This window comes from Felis catus, chromosome B3 (genome assembly GCF_018350175.1).
Source record: "Felis catus isolate Fca126 chromosome B3, F.catus_Fca126_mat1.0, whole genome shotgun sequence".
Classification (NCBI taxonomy): domain Eukaryota; kingdom Metazoa; phylum Chordata; class Mammalia; order Carnivora; family Felidae; genus Felis; species Felis catus.
This window is the reverse complement of record NC_058373.1, coordinates 33085055-33106618: the sequence shown is the minus strand read 5'-3', so window position 1 is coordinate 33106618 and position 21564 is coordinate 33085055. Positions and strand designations below refer to the sequence as shown.

Below are 21564 nucleotides of genomic sequence, written 5' to 3'. Positions count from 1 at the left end.
GAAATAAGTTTGTTTTCTTGTTGTTGTTTTGTTTTTCAGTAGTAGATCTCAACAGTGGGCTCAAAATATCAGTAAACCGTGTTGTAAATAGATGTACTGTCATCTAGGCTTTGTTTTTCCATTTATAGAGCATAGGCATAGGAGATTTAGCTTAATTCTAAAGGCTTTAGGGTTTTCAGAATGGTAAATGAGCATTGGCTTCAACTTTAGGTCACCACCTGCATCAGCCCCTAACAAGAGAACCACACTGTCCTTTGAAACTTTGAGAACAGCATTGCCTTCTCCTCTCTAGCTATGGAAGTCTGAGTTGCTATCTTCTTCCATTATAAGGCTGTCTTGTCTACACTGAAAATCCGTTGTTTTGTGTAGCTACCTTCATAAATTATCTGAGTGAGATCTTCCAGATAACTTGCTATTTCATTTTGCACTTTTATGTTACGGAGATGGCTTTTTTCCTTGCACCTCCTGAACCAACCTCTGCTGGCTTCAGACTTTTCTGCAGCTTCCTCGCCTCTCTCAGCCTTCATAGAATTGAAGAATCAGGGTCTTTAGGCTTTGGCTTAAGGGAACGATGTGGCTGGTTTGGCCTTCTATCCAGACCACTAAAACTTTCTCCATTTCAGCAGTAAGTCTGTTTTGCTTTCTTATCATTCATGTGTTATTCACTAGAGTAGCACTATTAATTTCTTTCAGGAACTTTTTCTTTGCATTCACAACTGGGCTAACTTGTTTGGTGCAAGAGGCCTAGCTTTCAACCTATCTCGGCTTTCAACATTCCTTCCTCACCTAAGCTTAATTGTTTCTAACTTTTGATCTAAAGTCAGAGACATGTGACTCTTTCACATGAACACTTAGAGACCATGGTAGGGTTATTAATTGGCCTCATTTCTTTTTTTTTTTTCAATGTTTATTTATTTTTGGGACAGAGAGAGACAGAGCATGAACGGGGGAGGGGCAGAGAGAGAGGGAGACACAGAATCGGAAACAGGCTCCAGGCTCCGAGCCATCAGTCCAGAGCCCCACGCGGGGCTCGAACTCACGGACCTTGAGATCGTGACCTGGCTGAAGTCGGACGCTTAACCAACTGCGCCACCCAGGCGCCCCTAATTGGCCTCATTTCAATATTGCTGTGTCTCAGGGAAAAGGGAGGCCCGCGGAGAGGGACTCAGGGACCTGCTGGTGGGTGGAGCTGTCAGAACACACACATTTATTGATTATGTTTACCGTCTTGGGTGGGTACAGTTCGTGGTGTCCGAAAACAATGACAATAGAAACATCAAAGGTTACTGACCATAGATCACCATAACAAATGTAATAATAATGAAAACGTTTGAAATATTGCAAGACGTGACACAGAGACACGAAGCGAGCAAATGCTGTTGGAAGAATGACGCCAGTAGTCTTGCTCAATTCAGGGTTGCCACAAACCTTCAATTTGTAAAAAACAAGCTCTGAGAAGTGCAAGAACGTGAGGCACAATAAAATGAAGCATGCCTGTATTTCAAAAGACTATAGAAAACATCTGGTACCATTTTCCACCCAAGGCTGTGTCACCCTCCATAGTGCTCACTGTGATCGTCCATCTTTTCCTGGGCTGTTTCAGTGGGATGTTCCCCAGTCACTCCAACTAAAAATTCAACCTCTCATGCACCTTTTAAATCCCATGTCTCTGCTTTATTTTCTCTCTAGCATCTATCACCATTCACCAAGCCTTACATTTTGCTTATATATCTTGTTGATTTTTTGTCTTCCCCACTAGGATGATCTCTGTGAAAGGAAGCATTTTTGTTCATTTTGTTCCTTTCTATATCCCTAGGGCCTAGAGTAGCATCTGGCACGTAGTAGGCACACAATAAAAATGTGTTAAAGAACTGAATGCAGGCGTGAGTGAAGGCATTCTAGAGAAGTAGGCATCTAGCTGCTGTGGACAGGGAGCTCGTTCCTTCATCAGACCAATTTTGCCCTTTTGAGTCACTGAGTGGGTCATTAGAAGAGGCAGTCACAGGTCTCCGAAGTCCTCACTCAGAGCCCTGTGGGTCTGTTTGGTAATTTTAGACTCTTGGGAGTAAATTGGGATGGTTGTTTAGCTGGGGGTCAGGAATAAGAGTCGGGATGCTCCAGGGCTGCCACTGACCTGCGGGGTCATCCTGAGACCTTTGTTCCATGTCTCCCTGGGCCCCTGGCTCCATGACCTCCTTCTCTTTCACTTGTTAGGAAAGCAGTTGCTTTCTCTCCTGGCCACTATCTCTTCTGTCTGGGACGTGAGAATTAAAGCCAAAAAGTCTCAGCATCACTTTGAACTCTACGAAGGAGGGTGCCAACTAAGCCAAGGACTTTATTAGTAAAAAAGACAATTCCTTTGAAAATGGAAATTGCCACATCACACAATCTCCCCACCACGGGGTGGAATTAATGAGGAATTTGCTCAAGATTCACAACGTCAAAATGATCTTCCAGGTGGCCAAAGGACATTTACACTTCAATCAGAAATTCCTTTGTAGAATGTAAGAGGGGAGGGTTTAATTTTCTGAGATCACAAATGGCCATTCCCTTCCAGAGAAGAAGAGAGCCTGTGATAAAGACCGCCCGGTATCTGCAAACTCTCCAGCTAATTAGAAAAGTGAATCTAATTTCACGGATTTCAGCTCCTATTAATTTATTCTGAGCTTGTTGGTAATGAAGTTGTGTGTTTGTTTCTTAAGAAGAAAACATCAGAGAGGAAAAGAATGGGTGCGAGGCTGCGCTATTTATTCCCCTACCGTCATTCTGTTAATTGAGGAAATAACGTATGATTGAATGTATATTACAATGTCACCAAGGCAGCACTTTCTTTAGCTACTAAAAAAGCCCTGTGTGATTAGCCCATAACAGGGAGCCTATTTTAACATGACTAAAACACAAACTTACTGGGGCAACTGAACCACAGGGCATGGGAGCACCTTTGGTGTTAATCAATATGGTTGTAACTGTTTCCAGACCCACAGTCCGATCATGGACACCCATCCCCTTTTCAGCACCCATATTTTCCTGGAATGAATGGCAGGTTTTCCTTGGGAGTTAAAGTTCCACTTATGGCTGATACTGAGGAACTCTAACATTTATCTCTCTTGAAACAATGGCTAATGTTGGCTGGGGCTTTTGTCTTGTTTTGTTTTTAATTTATATTTTAGTTAGTTAATATGCAATATTGGCTTCAGAAGTAGAATTCAGTGATTAATCACCTGCATACAATACCCAGGGCTCATCACAAGTGTCCTTTTTAATACCCATCTAGCCCATCTCCCACTCACCTCCCTCCACAACCCTCAGTTTGTTCTCTATCATTAAGAGTCTCTTGTGGTTTTTTTCCCCTTTCTTCCCTTTCCCCCCGCTCCTCTGCTTCCCATATATTTATCTGTTTTGTTTCTTAAATTCCACATATGAGTGAAATCATATATTTGTCTTTCTCTGGTTGACTTAATTTTGCTTAACATAATACATTCTAGCTCCATCCAGATCATTGCAAATGGCAAGATTTCATTTTTTGATAGATAGGTAATATTCCTGTGTGTGTGTGTTTGTGTGTGTGTGTGTGTGTGTGTGTGTGTATGTGTGTGTACACCACATTTTCTTTATCCATTCATCAGTCAATGGACATTTGGGCTCCCTCCATAGTTTGGTATTATTGATAACACTGCTATAAACATTGGGGTACATGTACCCCTTCAAAACTGTATTTTTGTATCCTTTGGGTAAATACTTAATAATGCAATCGCTGAATCATAGGGTTCTATTTTTAGTTCCAGAGTGGCTGCACCGGTTTGTATTCCCACCAACACTGCAAGAGGGTTCCCTTTTCTTTGTATCCTTGCCAACACCTGTTGTTTCTTGTGTTATTAATTTTAGTCATTCTGACAGGTGTGAGGTGATATCTCAATGTGGTTTTGATTTGTATTTCCCCGATGAAGAGTGATGTTGAGCATCTTTTCATGTATCTGTTAGTCATCTGGATGTCTTCTTCGGAAAAGTGTCATGTCTTCTGTCCATTTTTTAATTGGGTTGTTTGTTTTTTGGGTGTTGAGTTTGATACCTTCTTTATAGATTTTGGATGATAACCCTTTAGCTGATATGGTGTTTGTAAATATCTTCTCCCATTTTGTAGGTTGCCTTTCAGTTTTGTTGATTGTTTCCTTTGCTGTGCAGAAGTTTTTATCTTGATGAAGTCCTAATAGTTCATGTTTGCTTTCATATCTATCTAATAAGGAGTTGCTCCAGCCAACGTCAGAGAGGATGCTGCCTGTGTTCTCCCCTAGGATTTTGATGTTTTCCTGCCTCACATTGAGGTCTTTCATCCGTTTTGAATTTATTTTTGGTGTAAGAAAGTGGTCCAGGTTCATTCTTCTGTGTGCCGCCATTCAGTTTTCCCAGCACCATTTTTTTTGAAGAGACTGTCTTCTCTCCACTGGATATTCTTCCCTGCTTTGTTGAAGATGATGAGTTGACCATATAGTTAGATGTCAATTTATGGGTTTTTCTATTCTGTTCCATTGATCTATGTGTTTGTTTTTTTGCAAGGACCATACTGTCTTGATGACTATAGCTTTGTAATATAGCTTGAACTCCAGAATTGTGATGCCTCCAGTTTTGTTTTTATTTTTCAGGATTGCTTTGGCTATTTGGGGTCTTTTGTGGTTCCATACAAATCTCAGGGTTGTTTGATCTAGCTCTGTGAAGAATGCTGGTGGTATTTTGATAAGGACTGCATTAAATGTGTAGATTGCTTTGGGTAGTATAGACATTTTGACAACGTTTATTCTTCCAATCCATTAGCATGGAGTACTTTTCCAATTCTTTATATCCTCTTCAATACTAGCCTCAGTGCCTACTCTTGCCAGGACCTGGATTGTGTCTGGTATTGAACTTTCCTCATGTTGGAGGCCAATGCTTCCATTTTGCTTCAGTTAGTGCCAAGTTTATCTAGATATTGTTGATACTAGCTTGCTTCAGAATTCTGCATTTATTTGAACATGTACTTATCTTTACAAATCTCTACTATTTAACTCTGATCAGTTAATACTCTGAGTAATACCTAAGCACCTAAAAGAGCTTTGTTCTGGGATGTTTACAGAGGTTTATGAAGGAATGCTCAGGCTAGTCTCCAGTGCCTGAAGTTTCCTATCAGGCTGGCTAACAAGATAAACATGTGAGAATATATATATATATATATATATATATATATATATATATAAAATATGTGACTTCTTTTTAAAGCCTGCTTTACAATCCCAAATGCAAAATTTTTATAATAATTCTTTAACATTGTCTTCCATAGCTTCTAAAATCCCTATCTGTCTTGTTTAAACTCCAGCTTGCCTGGAACATGGGAGATGCCCAGTGAATACTTGTCAAATGTTATAGGAGAAAGTTATGAAGTAGATATTAGAACAGGTAAGAATCTGTAGCAGACTGTGTTGGCCACTTCCTCATCATTTATTTAGTCCCTCTTTCTTCTCTCTCAGCTGTGGCGGACACCTCTCAGCTGTCTCACCTACCTCCCATTCCAACTGCTAGAAACAACATTTCCCAGAATGCCTTGCAGCCGGGTTCTGCAAGTGATTTAGATCCTTCTAGGTAAGACCTGGATATGCAGATGAGCAGGGGGTGGTGGAGGGTGGTGGTGCAGGGGCTGCTCTGCAAAGACTAACTGGATCTCCTGATGCAGCACATTGTATTTTCTGAAAGTGGCCACAGTCAGTCAGTTCTCATGTGTTCTTCCAGAACTTGCCACTGCCCCACTAACAGATTCTGTTTCCCCTCTCTTTGAAGATGGGTGACTTTGTGACTGCAAGGGACAGAATATGGGAAAAGTGACATTGCATGGCTGAGGCTGGGTCTTGAAAGGAGATATGACTTTCATCTGGGTTCTCTCTCTTTCTCTGTCTCTGACTCTCTCTCTTAGTGCTTGTCCTTGGAACACAGACTTCATGGTATGAGGAAACCTTGGCCACATGGAGAGGCCACAAGGGAACATGAGGGGAAGTCTGTAGGGGGATTTTTAGGAAAGGTTTCCTCATGTCTAATAAATAGCCCTAGGAAGAGATGGTCTCTCTTCTTCATCCAGTTATGATGCATGGAAGCTTTTTTGGCCATCTTGCTACTGACCAACACACAGAGAGGGGCAGTTCCCAGAAAACACAGAAAAGATGGAGTGCTGAAGTACTTGCCTGGCGTCCTGTCTTCCCATCTCTGGACTTCCTTATATGTGAGGTAATAAACTCCCTTACATATTAAAGCTACTCTGAGTTGAGGTTTTCCATTTACTTACAGCTGAAAATATCCCAACTGATTTGGGATTTGTTCCTTGGTGGTTGTGGTCAATTCCTGCCCTATCTGTGAATTCTGGGGCCCAGGGCTCTCCCAGAGGAGTCATCAAGCTATAGAAACCCAGTAGGTCAGGTGCAGGCAGAGGTGTGCCCTGAAAATCAAATCTGAAAATTTGGGGTTTGGATCCATTTTCTAGAAGTCTTCGTAATTTCAGCAGGACCTGTTTTGTCCTTTCTCCTGAGATTACATGTGTGAGCTGTACTTTAGAGATCATTCCCTGGCACTGAGAAGCAGAGAAGAAGGCAAGGAAGGGGATGACAGAACAAAGAAAACTTGCTAAAAACAAAATGAGACTAAAACCTTACATTTCCCAGCCTAGTTCTGGCCAATAAGACATAAACTAAAGGTTTCTAAGAAATATTTGCTTTCCTTTCTTCCTGCCTGGATCATGATCACGAGACCTGCAGCAACCATCTCGTGATCATGAGGAAAAGGCCGAGAGAAGCAGAGACCGCAGACCTGACATCTTTGAATCACTATTATGACACCACTACCTATCTGTCTGGTTGTGTGGGGGAAAATAATCATAAACTCACATGTTTAAGTTCTAGTTCTGGTATTCTTGACTGGATGCAAGTTCTAACTGGTAGAGACCATTTGCCTGCAGCCGGGGCTTGGGGCAGGTAGCTGAGGACATGGGTGTTTGGTACCTTCTTTCTGTCCTCTCTCTCTCCTTTTCCCCCTTTATCTCTCCTCTCCTCCATTTCTTGCCTCCCTGTTGGGCCTATGCTATGCACCAAACTCTGGGCCATGCACTGGGAGAGGGGAGTTTGACTTTGGGCAGTCCTGGAGAGAACCTACACCTGCTCTGTGGGGTGATCTTATCCCCAGAGAGAAGACTGGGTCTCAGAGGTGCTTTCTAAAGCTCCCATCTCTGTATGTGGATTCTTTCTTCTTAGGGAGACAAGAGGTAGAGAGGAAGAGGTTAAGTCTCTGAAGCAGACAGACTCAGGTTTGAATCCCAGCTCTGCCACCTGTTGGCTGTGAGATCTCAAGTAAATCACTGAGCACAAGTAGGAGCTCTTCTGTGCAATGAGTTGTTGCGGAGATTAAATGATACAGCAGTAGCTCACTTGTAGTGGGTGCTTAGTCTGAGCCCGGTGAGGCTCAAATAAGGGTTACATTAATAAGAAAGAAGGAGGAGGGGATAGATATTGAGTAGACTTCTGGCAGTCTCTGCCAAGAATGAGAAAATAAGAGCTAATTCTTGATTCCCTGTTGAAACAGAGCAGTCCACTCAGATCTGGGGATAGCTTGCACACTCTCTTGGGCTCAGCTTTGCTCTGGCAGTGAGAAGCTTCCCTGTCTTTGCCCCTCCCCAGCCATGACCTGGGGGGTGTGCTGTCCTCACTCAGCGAGTGTGTTCAGGGCCCTGCTATTCCAGCAAGATGGTTGGAGAGTGTCCATGTGTCTGTGGACAGCTGGACCACAGCCTCCTCGTCCTGGCTGGACACCTGTTAGAAGCTATAGTTAGAACAGTAAATCCTGGGGGCAAGGAAAAGAGAGAAGCCAAGGGAGAAAAGAAAAAAGGAAAGATGCAGTCCAGGAAAAATGGGATGTTCCTCCTGTGCAGCAAAACCACAGCGTTCTCTCGGCTGGTCCTTAAGAAGAAGAAGTGGAGTGTGGGTGCTCATGGGGGCCAGCCTGGAATTGCAGCTGGCATGTGCTGGCACAAAGGCCTGTCCTGAGAAGCCCTGAAAAAGCCTTTCTATAATCGGGGCTCCTCAGCTTTCCACTGTGGCATCCACAGGCAGGATACATGGCTTTGTGCTCTCCCCTGCTCTCAAGTTGCCACTGAGGAGAAAAACTCAAGAAATAAAACAAGTTGGATTCATTATGGTGCTAGCAATATAAACAATTCACTTATTAGTTACTTCAGAAGAATGTGAACATGCCTAATAGATTTTTCTACTATGAAGAATTGCTAAAAACTTAAAAATAACTCAATATTACTTATTAACATAGCTGATATTCACAAGCAGCCCATCCCACATGACATGTCCCTCCATGAGCAACAGGGATGCGAATGATTCCTATTCGAACACCAAACTTACATGGTCTTGGAGCCTATTATAGGAAAGTTATAGGTTAAAAATTATTGATGCAAATCTGGATCACTATAGACTGTGAAATCAACCTAACAACCCACAAAAAGCCAAGTGGATAATGTTAAAGCTATACTGAAAGAGACTTTTACGATGAAAATAGCAAGGCCATCAGTAGGAAAAAAACCACAGCCAGTTCAGGGTAACACTGATGAAGTACTAACCATGAGTCCTTCTGAAAATTAAGAAATTCTAACCCTGTGCATGCATTCTAACCAAGTGTGCATGCAGAGTAGGAGTTTGAAAACATTGCTAAGTGTGGCGTGGCAGACAGACTTCTTAGCAAAGGACACAGTCAGAGTCCTGGGTCATTTTAGTTTATAAATAGCACATTTTACTAACCTTTCCTGATTCACTTTGTTCCAAAATACAAGAGTCTATAGAAAGAAGCACGAGTCACTTGACTGTAAGAATTGAAGAAAGATCTTGCATTTTGGGGTCACCCTGGCCCACTGGGGAGCCCCGGGGGCCTGGCAGGGAGCCTCAGGTCGCTTGTGCAATCTCTGCTTGACAAGCAAGTCCCACCTACTGGAGGTCATTTCTCCAGCAAGTGTCCTGTGTAGTGCAGTCACACCAACATTTTTTTTCTCCACTGGATTATGGAATTCCATTAGCACACAAACAGGACACAAGGACTCCTACCTTAGAACATACCTCCTTGACTTACAGCCTCTGCAGCTGCTACGCAATTCCCTCTTTGCTGCTGCAATGAACCTCCTCAAAAGACTTGTCGATATCAGTTTCCCTGGTTCTTCTGCCATCTGTCTTGAACTATTCCAAGAGGCTTTTGTCCCCATCATCCCAAGTGAGACAGCCTTCCACAAGGCTGCCAATGACTTCCCTAATGGATGACCCTATCATTCTTGTTAGTGTTATCAGTAGGGGAACCAACCCCCTAAATGCCTGGGACTTTCTTAGATTTTAAAACGGAAACTCCTGCCTTCCAGGAATAGCCTCAGTCTTGGGCAAATCCAGATGGCAGGTTATCCTAAACTGAAGACCTCCATGTTAACAATATGACTACCCTATACACTCTTAGTCCTTTTCTTAGTTGACCTCACAGCAACCTTTAACAAACCTCGGCTTCATTGAGATATAATTTGCATACAATAAATGGCACATATTTCAAGTGTGTAAATTAACAAGTTTTGACATATGTATACATTCACGAAACCATCACAGCACTCAAGATGATGAGTGTATCCATCACCAAAAGTTTCTTCGTGCCCATTTGCAATCCTCTCCTGCCTCTCACCCCTGCCTTCTACCTCCAGTCTACAAATGTATCAGTTGTTTATTGCTATGCAACAACTCACCAGATTAAAACAGCAAACGTTTATCATCTCTCACTTTCTGCAGGTCAGGAATCCGGACACAACTTATCTGAGCGCCTCTGCCAAAATATCTCCCCCAAGCTTGTAACCAAGGTGTTGTCCAGGGCTGTGGTCTCATCTTACAGCTGGACCAGGGGAAGATCTGCAACCAAGCTCATGTACATGGTTGTTGGCAGGATTCAGTTCCTCATAAGCTGTTGAACTGAGGACTACAGATTCTCATTAGTTGGGTAGAGGCTTCACCGAGCTCCTTGCCATATGTCTTCTTCTTAGGGCAGTTCAACATGGCAGCTGACTTAATGAGAGAGAGATTGTGCATGGCAGAGAAAGTAAGCAAGATGGAAGTCACCGTCTCTTTATAGCCTAGTCTCAGAAGTGAAATCTCATCATTTTTTGCCATATTCTGTTTATTTATAGTAAAGTCACTAAGTCCAGTCTACTCTCAAGGGGATGGAATTACACAAGACTGTGAATACTAGGATGTGATAATCACAGGGAGCCATTTTAGAGGTTGTGTATCATGCTAGGCAATCATTAATCTGCTTTCTGTCACTATAGGTTAGTTTGCATTTTCTAGAGTTTTATAAAAATAAGAAATCTTTCACTCAGCATAATTATGTTGAGATTCATTTATATTGCATCTATCAACAGTTCTTTTTATTTTTTATTGCCGAGTGGTATTCCATTGTGTGGATATACCAAAATTTGTGTATTCATTCACCTGTTGATGGACATTTGAGTAATTTACAGTTTGGGCTATTACAAATAAATTTGTTATGAACATTCATCTATAAGTCTTTGTATGGAGATATACTTTCATTCTCTCAAGTAAATATTCAGAATGGAAAAGGCTGGGAACACTTGGCAGCTACATATGTACCTTAAAAAAAATATACAACGAACTCTTTTCCCAAGAGGTTGCATCATTGCTATGGGCAGTCATTTTAGCAGTTTATTTTCTTTTATTTATTTATTTTTATTTAAGATGATTTAAGAACAACATCTCCTTTCTTCACAATATGACTACCCTATATACTCTTTTATATTTTATTTTCTATTTTTCTGACAATTTTTTTGTTTATTTAATTTTTTTAATGAATATAATTTATTGTCAAATCAGCTTACATACAACACCCAGTGCTCAACACCTGAAAAACATATAATCCAGTGAAGAAATGGGCAGAAGACATAACAGACACTTTTCCAAAGAAGACATCCAGATGGCCAACAGACACATGAAAAGATGCTCAACATCACTCTTCATCAGAGAAATACAAATCAAAGCCACATTGAGATACCACCTCACACCAGTCAGAGTGGCTAAAATGAACAAATCAGTAAACTACAGATTTTGGCAAGGATGTGGAGAAACGGGAACCCTCTTGCACTGTTGGTGGGAATGCAAACTAGTGCAGCTGCTCTGGAAAACAGTGTGGAGGTTTCTCAAAAAATTAAAAATAGAGCTACCCTATGACCCAGCAATAGCACTAGTAGGAATTTATCCAAGGTATTTTAGCAATTTAAATAGCTGTGTAGCGATATCTCACTGTGGTTCTAATTTGCATTTACCTAAAGATTAATGATGTTGAAAGTCTTCATGTGCTTCTTTGTTATCCGTATGTATTCTTTGGTGAAGTATATTTTCAAGTCTTTTGTCCCAGTTTTGGTAGGTTGCTCATTTTATTATTTAGTTTTGAGACTTCTTTGTGTATTTAGGACACATGTCCTTAGCAGGTATATGATTTGAAGGTATTTTCTTTTAGTCTATATTTGCCTTTTATTCTTTTAACAGTGTCTTCAAAGAGCAGAAATTTTAGATTCTGATGAAATCCAATTTATCAATTTTTCTTTTTTAAAAAAAAATTTTTTTTTCAACGTTTATTTATTTTTGGGACAGAGAGAGACAGAGCATGAATGGGGGAGGGGCAGAGAGAGAGGGAGACACAGAATCAGAAACAGGCTCCAGGCTCTGAGCCATCAGCCCAGAGCCTGACGCGGGGCTCGAACTCACGGACTGTGAGATCGTGACCTGGCTGAAGTCGGACGCTTAACCGACTGCGCCACCCAGGCGCCCCTATCAATTTTTCTTTTACAGAAAAGAAAAAAATGTGTAGCTTTGGTGTCATACCTCAGAAATCTTTGCCTAATCTAATGTCACTAAAAGTAGTTTTAGTGTTTTCTTCTTATGTTTTCTTCTAAAAGTAGTTTTAGTATTTATATTTAGATCCATGATTCATCTTGATTTAATTCTGTAAATGAATTGAAGTCCATGTTCTTGCATATAAAGAGCAAATTGATCCTGTATCACATATTGAAAAGAATATCTTTCCTCCATTGAATTGCCTTTGCACCAAATGCTGAAAATCAATTGTCCATATGTGTCTAGATCTATTTCTAGATTCTATCTTTTTGTTTCATTGATTTACATGTCTGTCTTTACTGCAATACTTCTGTGGCTTTATAGTAAGTCTTAAAACCAGGCAGTACTAGTCCTCCCACTTTTTTTTCTTTTACAACTTTATCTGGCTCTTCTAGATCTGTTGTATTTCAATATGAATTTTAGAACTAGCTTGCCAATTTATTTAATAAAAAGGCTTTTGGTACTTGGATTTGGATTGCATCAAATCTATACAACAATTTGGGAAAAATTAATGCCTTATTGAGTCATCCAATCCATGAGCACATTATATCGCTCCATTTTTTTAGGTCTTCTTTAAATTTTCTCAGCAATGTTTTGTAGTTTTCAGTGTTCAGGTCTTGTACATCGTTTGTCAGATTTTTCCCTAAGTATTTCACATTTGTTTATGCTACTGTAAATGTTATTTTCAACTTCTTTTTTCAAGTTTATTTATTGTGAGAGAGAGACAGGTGCGGTGAGGGGGAGGGTGGTGCAGAGAGAGGAGAGAGAGAATCACAAATAGGCTCTGCACTGTCAGCACAGAGCTGGTCGTGGGGCTCAAACTCACGAACAATGAGATCATGACCTGAGTTGAAGTTGAGTCCGATGTTTAATCAACTGAGCCACCCAGATGCCCTGGTATTTTTGACTTCTAATTGATCATTGCTAGTATGTAGAAATACAATTGATTTTTGTATATTGATTTTGTATCCTGTAACTGTGGAAACATTAATTCTAGTAGTTTTTTTTGGATAAATTCCATTAGATTTTCTACACAGAATATCCTATCATCTGTGAATGAAGGTTGGATGCCCTTTCTTTCTTCTTTCTTTCTTTCTTTCTTTCTTTCTTTCTTTCTTTCTTTCTTTCTTTCTTTTTCTTTCTTCCTTCTTTTCCTTAATTGCACTGGCTAGGACCTCCAATGTAATGTTGACTAGAAGTAGTAGGAGCAGGCAGCCTTGCTTTCTTCTTGTTCTTAGATATTAACTGTAGGTTTTCCATACATTTAAATTTTTTAAAAAGTTAATTAATTAATTAATTTAGAGATGGAGGGAGGGAGGGAGGGAGGGAGGGAGGGAGGGAGGGAGGGAGGGAGAAAGCGTGTGAGTAGGAGAGGGGCAGAGAGAGAGGGAGAGAAAGAATCCCAAGCAGGCCCCATGTTGTCAGCGTGAAGCCTGATTTAGGACTTGATCCCATGAGTGGTGAGATCATGACATGAGCTTGAAACCAAGAGTCAGACACCTAACCAACTGAGCTACCTGGACACCCCTTCTATACATTATTAAAAATAATGTTGAAGACCTCTCTTATCCTATTTTGATGGAAAGATTTAAAAAAAATTTAATTCCAGTATAGTTAACATACAGAGTTATATTAGTTTCAGGTGTACAACATAGTGATTCAATAATTGTATACATTACTCAGAAATCATTATAAGTGTACTCTTAATCCCCTTCCCCTATTTCACAGCCCCCCCCCCCACCTTCCCTCTGGTAATCACCAGTCTGTTCTCTACAGTTGAGTCTGTTTTTTTGGTTTCTCTCTTTTTTTCTTTGTTTTGTTTCTTAAAATTCTGCATATGAGTGAAATCATATGGTATTTGTCTTTGACTTATTTCACTTAGCGTTATACTCTCCAGCTCCATCTATGTTGTTGCAAAGCAAGATTTTTATGTCTGAATAATATTTTATTGTATATATATATACCACATATTTTATCCATTTATCAATTGATGGACATGTGGGATGTTTCCATAATTTAGCTATTTTAAATAATGCTGCAATAAACATAGAGGGGCACCAGTTTTCATTCCCACCAATAGTGCTAGACAGTTCATTTTTCTCCACATCCTTGTCAACACTTGTTGTTTCTTACGTTTTTGATTTGAGTCATTCTGACAGGTATGAGATGTCTCATTGTGGTTTTGATTTGCATTTTCCTGATGATGACTGATGATGAGTATCTTTCACGTGTCTGTTTGTTGGTCATCTGTATGTCTTTGGAGAAATGTCTGTTCATGTCTTCTGCTAGTTTTTTAATTAAGTTATTTGGTTTTTAGTGTTGAGTTGTATAAATTCTTTATATATTTTGTATACTAACCCTTTATCAGATATATCATTTGCAAACATCTCTGATTCTGTAGGTTGCCTTTTAGTTTTATTTTTTGTTTATTTTGCTGTACAGAAGTTTTTATTTTGATGTAGTCCCAATATTTTATTTCTGCTTTTGTTTCTCTTGCCTCAGGAGACATAGCTAGAAAAATGTTGCTATGGCCAATGTCAGAGAAGTTATCGCTTGTGCTCTCTTCTAGGATTTTTATGGTTTCGGGTCTCACCTTTATGTCTTTAATCCATTTTGAGTTAATTTTTGTGTATGGTGAAAGAAAGTGGTCCATTTCCATTCTTTCGTATGTAGCCATCCAGTTAACCCAATATTATTGGTTGATGAGACTTTCTCGTTGTGTATTCTTGCCTCCTTTGTCCAATATGCATTGACTATATAATTGTGGGTTCTCTATTCTGTTCTACTGATTTATGTGTCTATTTTTGTGCCAGTATCATACTGTTTTTTGATTACTAAGCTTTGTAGTTTATCCTGATATCCAGGATTGTGATACCTCTGATTTTGTTTTTCCTTTTCAAGATTGCTTTGGCTATTCAGGGTCTTCTGTGGTTCCATACAAATGGTAGTATTATTTGTTCTAGTTCTGTGAGAAATACTGTCGGTATTTTGATAGAGATTGCATTAAATCTGTGGGTTTCTTTGGATAGTACAGACATTTTAACAATATTTGTTCTTCCTTTTAAAAAAATTTAAAAAAAGTTTATATATTTTTCAGAGAGAGAGAGAGAGAGAGCACAAGCAGGGGAGAGGCAGAGAGAGAGGGAGACACAGAATCTGAAGCAGACTCCAGGCTTTGAACTGACAGCACAGAGCCTAATGCTGGGCTTGAACTCATGAGCCGTGAGATCATGACCTGAGATGAAGTTGGATGCTTAACCAACTGAGCCACCCAGGCACCCCTCAATGTTTGTTCTTTGAATCCATGAGCGTGGAGTATCTTTCCATCTGTATGTGTCATCTTCAATTTCTTTCATCAATGTTTCATAGTTTTCAGAGTCTTTCAGGTCTTTCATCTTCTTGGTTAACTTTATTCCTAGGTAGTTTATTATTTTTGGTGCAATTATAAATGAGATTGTTTTCTTAATTTCTTTTTCTATTACTTCATTATTAGTGTATAGAAATGCAATGGATTTCTGTATATTGATTCGGTATCCTGAGACCTTACTGAATTTATTTATCTGTTCTGATAGTTTTTTGGTGGAGTCTTCTGTGTTTTCTCTATATAGTATCATGTCATCTGCAAATAGTGAGTTTTACTTCTTACTTATGAATTTGGATGCTTTTTATTTATTTTTCTTGTCTGGTTGTTGTGGCTAGGATTTCCAGTACTATTTTGAATAAAAGTGGTGACAGTGGACATCTTTGTCTTGTTCTGATCTTAGGGAAAAATCTGTCAATTTTCCACCTTTAGGATGATGTTAGCTGTGGGTTTTTCATAGATGGCCTTTATTATGCTAAGGTATGTTCCCCTTAAACTTACTCTGTTGAGGGTTTTTAAAAATTATGAACAGGGGCACCTGGGTGGCTCAGTCGGTTGAGCAGCTGACTTCGGCTCAGGTCATGATCTCACGGCTCGTGAGTTCAAGCCCTGCGTCAGGCTCTGTGCTGACAGCTTGGAGCCTGGAGCCTGCTTCATATTCTGGGTCTCCCTCTCTCTCTCTCTCTGCCCCCTCCTGCTCACGCTGTCTCTCTCTGTCTCTCAAAAATAAATAAAATAGGGGCGCCTGGGTGGCGCAGTCGGTTAAGCGTCCGACTTCAGCCAGGTCACGATCTTGCGGTCCGGGAGTTCGAGCCCCGCGTCAGGCTCTGAGCTGATGGCTCAGAGCCTGGAGCCTGTTTCAGATTCTGTGTCTCCCTCTCTCTCTGCCCCTCCCCCGTTCATGCTCTGTCTCTCTCTGTCCCAAAAAGAAATAAACGTTGAGAAAAAAAATAAAATAAACAGTAAAAAAATTTTAAAAAATAAATAAAAATTATGAACAGATGTTGTAGTTTGCCAAACACTTTTTCTGCATCTATTGAAATGATCATGTCATTTTTATCCTTTCTCTTGTTGATGTGATATATCATGTAGATTGATTTGCAAATATTGAACCACCCTTATGATCCAAAAATAAATCCCATTTTATCATGGTGGATAATTTTTAAATATATTATTGGATTCAGTTTGCAAATATTTTGTTGAAGATTTTTGCATTTATGTTCATCAGTGATACTGGCTTATATATATGTGTGTGTGTGTGTGTGTGTGTGTGTGTGTGTGTGTGTGTGTGTTTTGTCTTTATCTGGTTTTGGTCTCAGGGTAATGCTGGCCTCATGGAATGAATTTGAAAGCTTTCCTTCCTCTTCTATTTTTTGGAATAGTTTTAGAAGAATAGGTATTAATTTTTCTTTAAATGTTTGGTAGGATTCACCTGTGAAACCATCTGGTCCTGGACTTTTGTTTGTTGGGAGTTTTTTGATTACTGATTCAATTTCCTTGATGGTAATCAGTCTGTTCAAATTTTCTATTTCTTTTTGCTTTAGTTTGGGTAGGTTATATGTTTCTAGGAATTTATTCATTTCTTCTAGGTTGTCCATTTTGTTGGCATATAATTTTTCATGATATTCTCTTATAATCCTTTGTATTTCTGTGGTATTAGTTGTTATTTCTCCTCTTTAATTTCTAATTTTGATTATTTGAGTTCTCTTTCTTTGATGAGTCTGGCTAAAATTTTATCAAACTTCAGTTTGTTGATCTTTTGAAAGAACTAAGCTTCTGGTTTCATTGATTAAAAAAGAAGGCTTGTTTACCTTCTATTTCATTTATTTCTGCTATATCTTTATTCTTTCCTTTCCTTTACTGGGTTTTGTTTTTTCTCTTTCCAGCTCAGGTAGGTGTAAAGTTAGATTGCTATTTGAGATTTTTCTGTAGGTAGGACTGTATTCCTATAAATTTCTCTTTTAGAACTGCTTTTGCTGCGTCCCAAAGATTTGGGACTATTGTGTTTTCATTTTTATTTATCTCCATGTATTTTTTAAATTTCCTCTTTGATTTCCCAGTTGAATCATTCATTGTTTAGTAGTATGTTATTTAAACTCCATGTATTTTGTTCATTCTAGATTTTTTCTTGTGGTTGATTTCTAGTTTCATAGAATTGTGGTTGGAAAAGATGCATGGTATAACTTCAATATTTTTGAATTTATTGAGACTAGTTTTGTGGCTTAACATATGATCTATTCTGGAGAATGTTCCATGTTCACTTGAAAAGAATGTGTATTCTGCTGTTTTAGGATAGAATGTTCTGAATATATTTGTTAGACCCATCTGGTCCAGTATATCATTCAAAACCATTGTTTCCTTGTTGATTTTCTGGTCAGATGATCTATCCGTTAATGTAGGTAGGGTGTTAAAGTTCCCTACATTATCATATTACTTTTTTTTTAAGTTTATTTATTTGTTTTGAGAGAGAGGGAGAGAGAGAGAGAGAGAGAGAGCATGAACAGGGGAGAGGTAGAGAGAGAGGGAGAGAATCCCAAGCATTCTCTGTGCTGTCAGTGTGGAGCCCAATGCTGGGCTTGAACTCACAAACCCTCTGATGGATCAAGAGTTGGATGCTTAACTGACTGAGACACACAGGTACCCCTATTATTGTATTACTATTGATTACTTCCTTTATGTTTGTTATTAGCTGATTTCTGTATTTAAGTACTCTCATGTTGGGTGCATAAGTATTTACAATTGTTGTCTCTTCTTCTTGGATTGTTCCCTTTACTATTATATAGTGTCCTTCTTTGTCTCTTGTTAAAGTCTTTGTTTTAAAATCCATTTTATGGGGGCACTTGGGGGGTTCAGTTGGTTAAGCATCCAACTCTTGGTTTTGGCTCAGGTCATGATCTCATGGTTTCATGGGTTTGAGCCCCACATTGGGTTCTGTGCTGGCAGATCAGAGCTTGCTTGGGATTTTCTCTCTCTATCTGTCCCTCCCCCACTCATGCTGTCTCTGTCTCCTTGAGAATAAATAAATAAACTTAAAAAAAAATCTAGGGGGGCTTGGGTGGCTCAGTCAGTTAAGCATCCAAATTCAGTTTATGCCATGATCTCACCATTCCTGACTTGGAGCGCCATGTTGGGCTCTGTGCTGACAGCTCAGAGCCTGGAGCCTGCTTTAGATTCTGTGTCTCCCTCTCTCTCTGCCCTCCTCAACTCACTCTGTTTCTCTCTCTCTCAAAAATAAATAAACCTTAAAAATAAAATAAAATAAAATAAAATGAAATCTATCGTGTCTGCTGTAAGTATTGGTACCCCGCTTTCTTTTCACTTCCATTTGCATTATCAATGTGTTTCCAACCTTTCACTTTCAATCTGCATGTGACTTTAGGTCTGAAATGAGGCTCTTGTAGGCAGCATATAGATAGGTCTTGTTTTCTTTATCCATTTTGTCACCCTATGTCTTTTGATTGAAACATTTAGTCCACTTACATTCAAAGTAATTATTGATGGGTGTGTACTTATTGCCATCTTGCTACTTGTTTTACAGTTGTTTTTGTAGTTATTCTCTGTTCTTTTCTTCTCTTGCTCTCTTCTCTCATGGTTTGCTGGGTTTCTTTAGTGATATACTTGGATTCCTTTTTTATTTATTGCATATCTATTACTGGTTTTTGGTTTAGTGGTTACTGTTAGATTTATATACAACATCTTAGATAGCGGTATATACTAAGTTGATAGTTGCTTAAATTTGAACTGTATCCTTATTCTTCTCCTCACCATGTTTTAGGTATATGGTGTCATACTTTATATCCTTTTCTTTTATGAAAGCCTTGACTTATTTTTATATATATACTTACTTTTCCTGCTTTTGCATTCCCTACTTTTCTTAATCCTACTTATGGTCTTTTCTTTCCACTCAGAAAGTCCCCTTTAGCATTTCTTTTAGAACTGGTTTAGTGCTCATGAATTCCTTTAACTTTTGTTTGTCTGGGAAAATCTTTTTTTTTTTAATTTTTAATGTTTATTTATTTTTGCATGACAGGGAGACAGAACATGAGCAGGGGAAGGTCAGAGAGAGAGGGAGACACAGAATCTGAAGGAGGCTCCAGGCTCTGAGCTGTCAGCATAGAGCCTGTCATGGGGCTTGAACTCACGAACCATAAAATCATGGCCTGAGCCAAAGTCGGATGCTTAACTGACTGAGCCACCCAGGCACCCCCCTCCAGTGTATTTTTAATTTCAGTTATTGAGTTCTTCATCTCTGATAGGTTCTTTATACTTTTTATCTCTTTGTTGAGAGTCTCACTGAGGTCCTCCACTCTTCTGAAGTCCAGTGGGTATCTTTATGATCATTACTTTAAATTCTCTATCAGGCATATTAGTTATCTCTGTTCTGTTTAGCTTTCTTTGCTGTGATTTTTGCCTTGTTCTTTCATTTGGGCATATTCTTCTGTCTCCTCATTTTGTCTGACTCCCTGTGTCTGTTTCTGTGTGTTGGAAAAATCATCTATGTTTCCTGCTCTTGAAAGTAGTGACCTTATGAAGAAGAGGTCTTATAGTATCTGCAGTGCAATGTCCCCTGTTCACCAGAACTTGGTGGTGACAGCTTCAGGGCTGTCTTTCTTTTGTTACTATTATTATTTTTAATGTTTATTTATTTTTGAGAGAGAGAGAGAGAGAGAGAGAGAGAGAGAGAGAGAGAGAGCGCATTAATTGGGGAGGAGCAGAGAGCAAGAGAAACAGAATCTGAAGCAGGCTCCAGGCTCTGAGATGTCAGCACAGAGCCCGATGTGGGGCAACTGTACTGTTACTTTTGGTATATATATATATTTTTTTTTCTTTTTTTTTTCATCTTTTCTCCCCTCAGAGCAGAGAGTCCCCCTTAAAATTTCTTGCAGGGCTGGTTTAGTGGTCACAAACTTCCTTAATTTTTGTTTGTCTGGGAAACTTTTTATCTCTTCTTCTATTTTGAATGACAGCCTTGCTGGATAAAGAATTCTTGGCTGCATATTTTTCTGATTCAGCACACTGAATATATCCCACCATTCCTTTCTGGCCTGCCAAGTTTCTGTGGATAAGTCTGCTGCAAACCTGATCTGTCTTCCCTTGTAGGTTAGGGACTTTTTTCCCTTGCTGCTTTCATGATTCTCTCCTTGCCTGACTATTTTGTGAATTTGACTATGCTATGCCTTGTTAATGGTAGGTTTTTGTTGAATCTAATGGGGGTCCTCTGTGCTTCCTGGATTTTGATGTCTGTGTCTTTCCCCACGTTAGGAAAGTTTTCCGCTATGATTTGCTCACATACCCTTCTACTCCTATTTCTCTCTCTTTCTCTTCTGGGACCCCTATGATTCTGATGTTGTTCCTTTTTAATGAGTCACTGATTTCCCTAATTCTTAAATCATGCTCTTTTGCCTTAATCTCCCTCTTTTTTTCTGCTTCATTTTTCTCCATAATTTTGTCCTCTATGTCACTGATTCTGTATCCATCCTTGTCACTGTGGCATCCATTCGAGATTGCAGCTCAGTTATAGCATTTTTTATTTCATCCTGACTAGCTTTTACTTCTTTTATCTCTGCAGAAAGGGATTCTAATCTATTTTCGACTCTAACTAGTATTCTTATTATTGTGATTCTAAATTCTGGTTCAAACATCTTGCTTGTATCTGTGTTGGTTAAGTCTCTGGGTGTTGTTTCTTCCTGCTCTTTCTTTTGGGGTGAATTCCTTTGTTTCATCATTTTGAAGGGAAGGAAGGAATTAATGAGCTAAAACAATTCAAATTAAAAAAATTAAAGCTAAATAATATTAAAATTAAAAAATTAAAAACAAACTCACACATACAAAATTGAATAAATGATGCTAGATCCTAAGTGTGTTTTGGTCTGAGTGTTGAAAGGGGCTTGATAGATTAGAGAAAAAAGTGGAAGAAAAAAAAAAGGAATCGTTTGAAAATTTCAAAAAAATGAATACACTGAAGTAGACTAAAATGAAATTATGGAAGTAAAATAGAATTTAAAAAAATTTACACAAAAGTAAAAATATAGTAGAAAAAATTAAAGAAAAATATTTTTAATAAAAATTGAAAATAAAAATGGATTTTTTTCTCTTTCTGTATTCAAGAAAAAGAAAAATGAAAAGGAGCAAAAAGAAAAAAAAGAAAGAAAATTGAATAGATGGACAGAGGAACGGACTGAAAAATGACTGAAATTACTTTGTTTTCCCCTAGAAGTCAAATTATGCAGTGCTTTATAGTCCATAAACTAAGCAGGCAGA

The 21564-nt window shown here is 39.0% G+C and overlaps 1 long non-coding RNA gene across 1 annotated transcript; it reads left to right on the top strand.

Annotated features, from left to right (window-relative positions):
- Nucleotides 1-5353: 5353 nt before the first annotated feature.
- On the top strand, nucleotides 5354-10549 carry LOC123386328. The gene is made up of 3 exons (XR_006600111.1): nucleotides 5354-5610; nucleotides 6101-6246; nucleotides 9828-10549. It is a non-coding gene; the product is annotated as an uncharacterized LOC123386328 (long non-coding RNA).
- Nucleotides 10550-21564: the final 11015 nt, after the last annotated feature.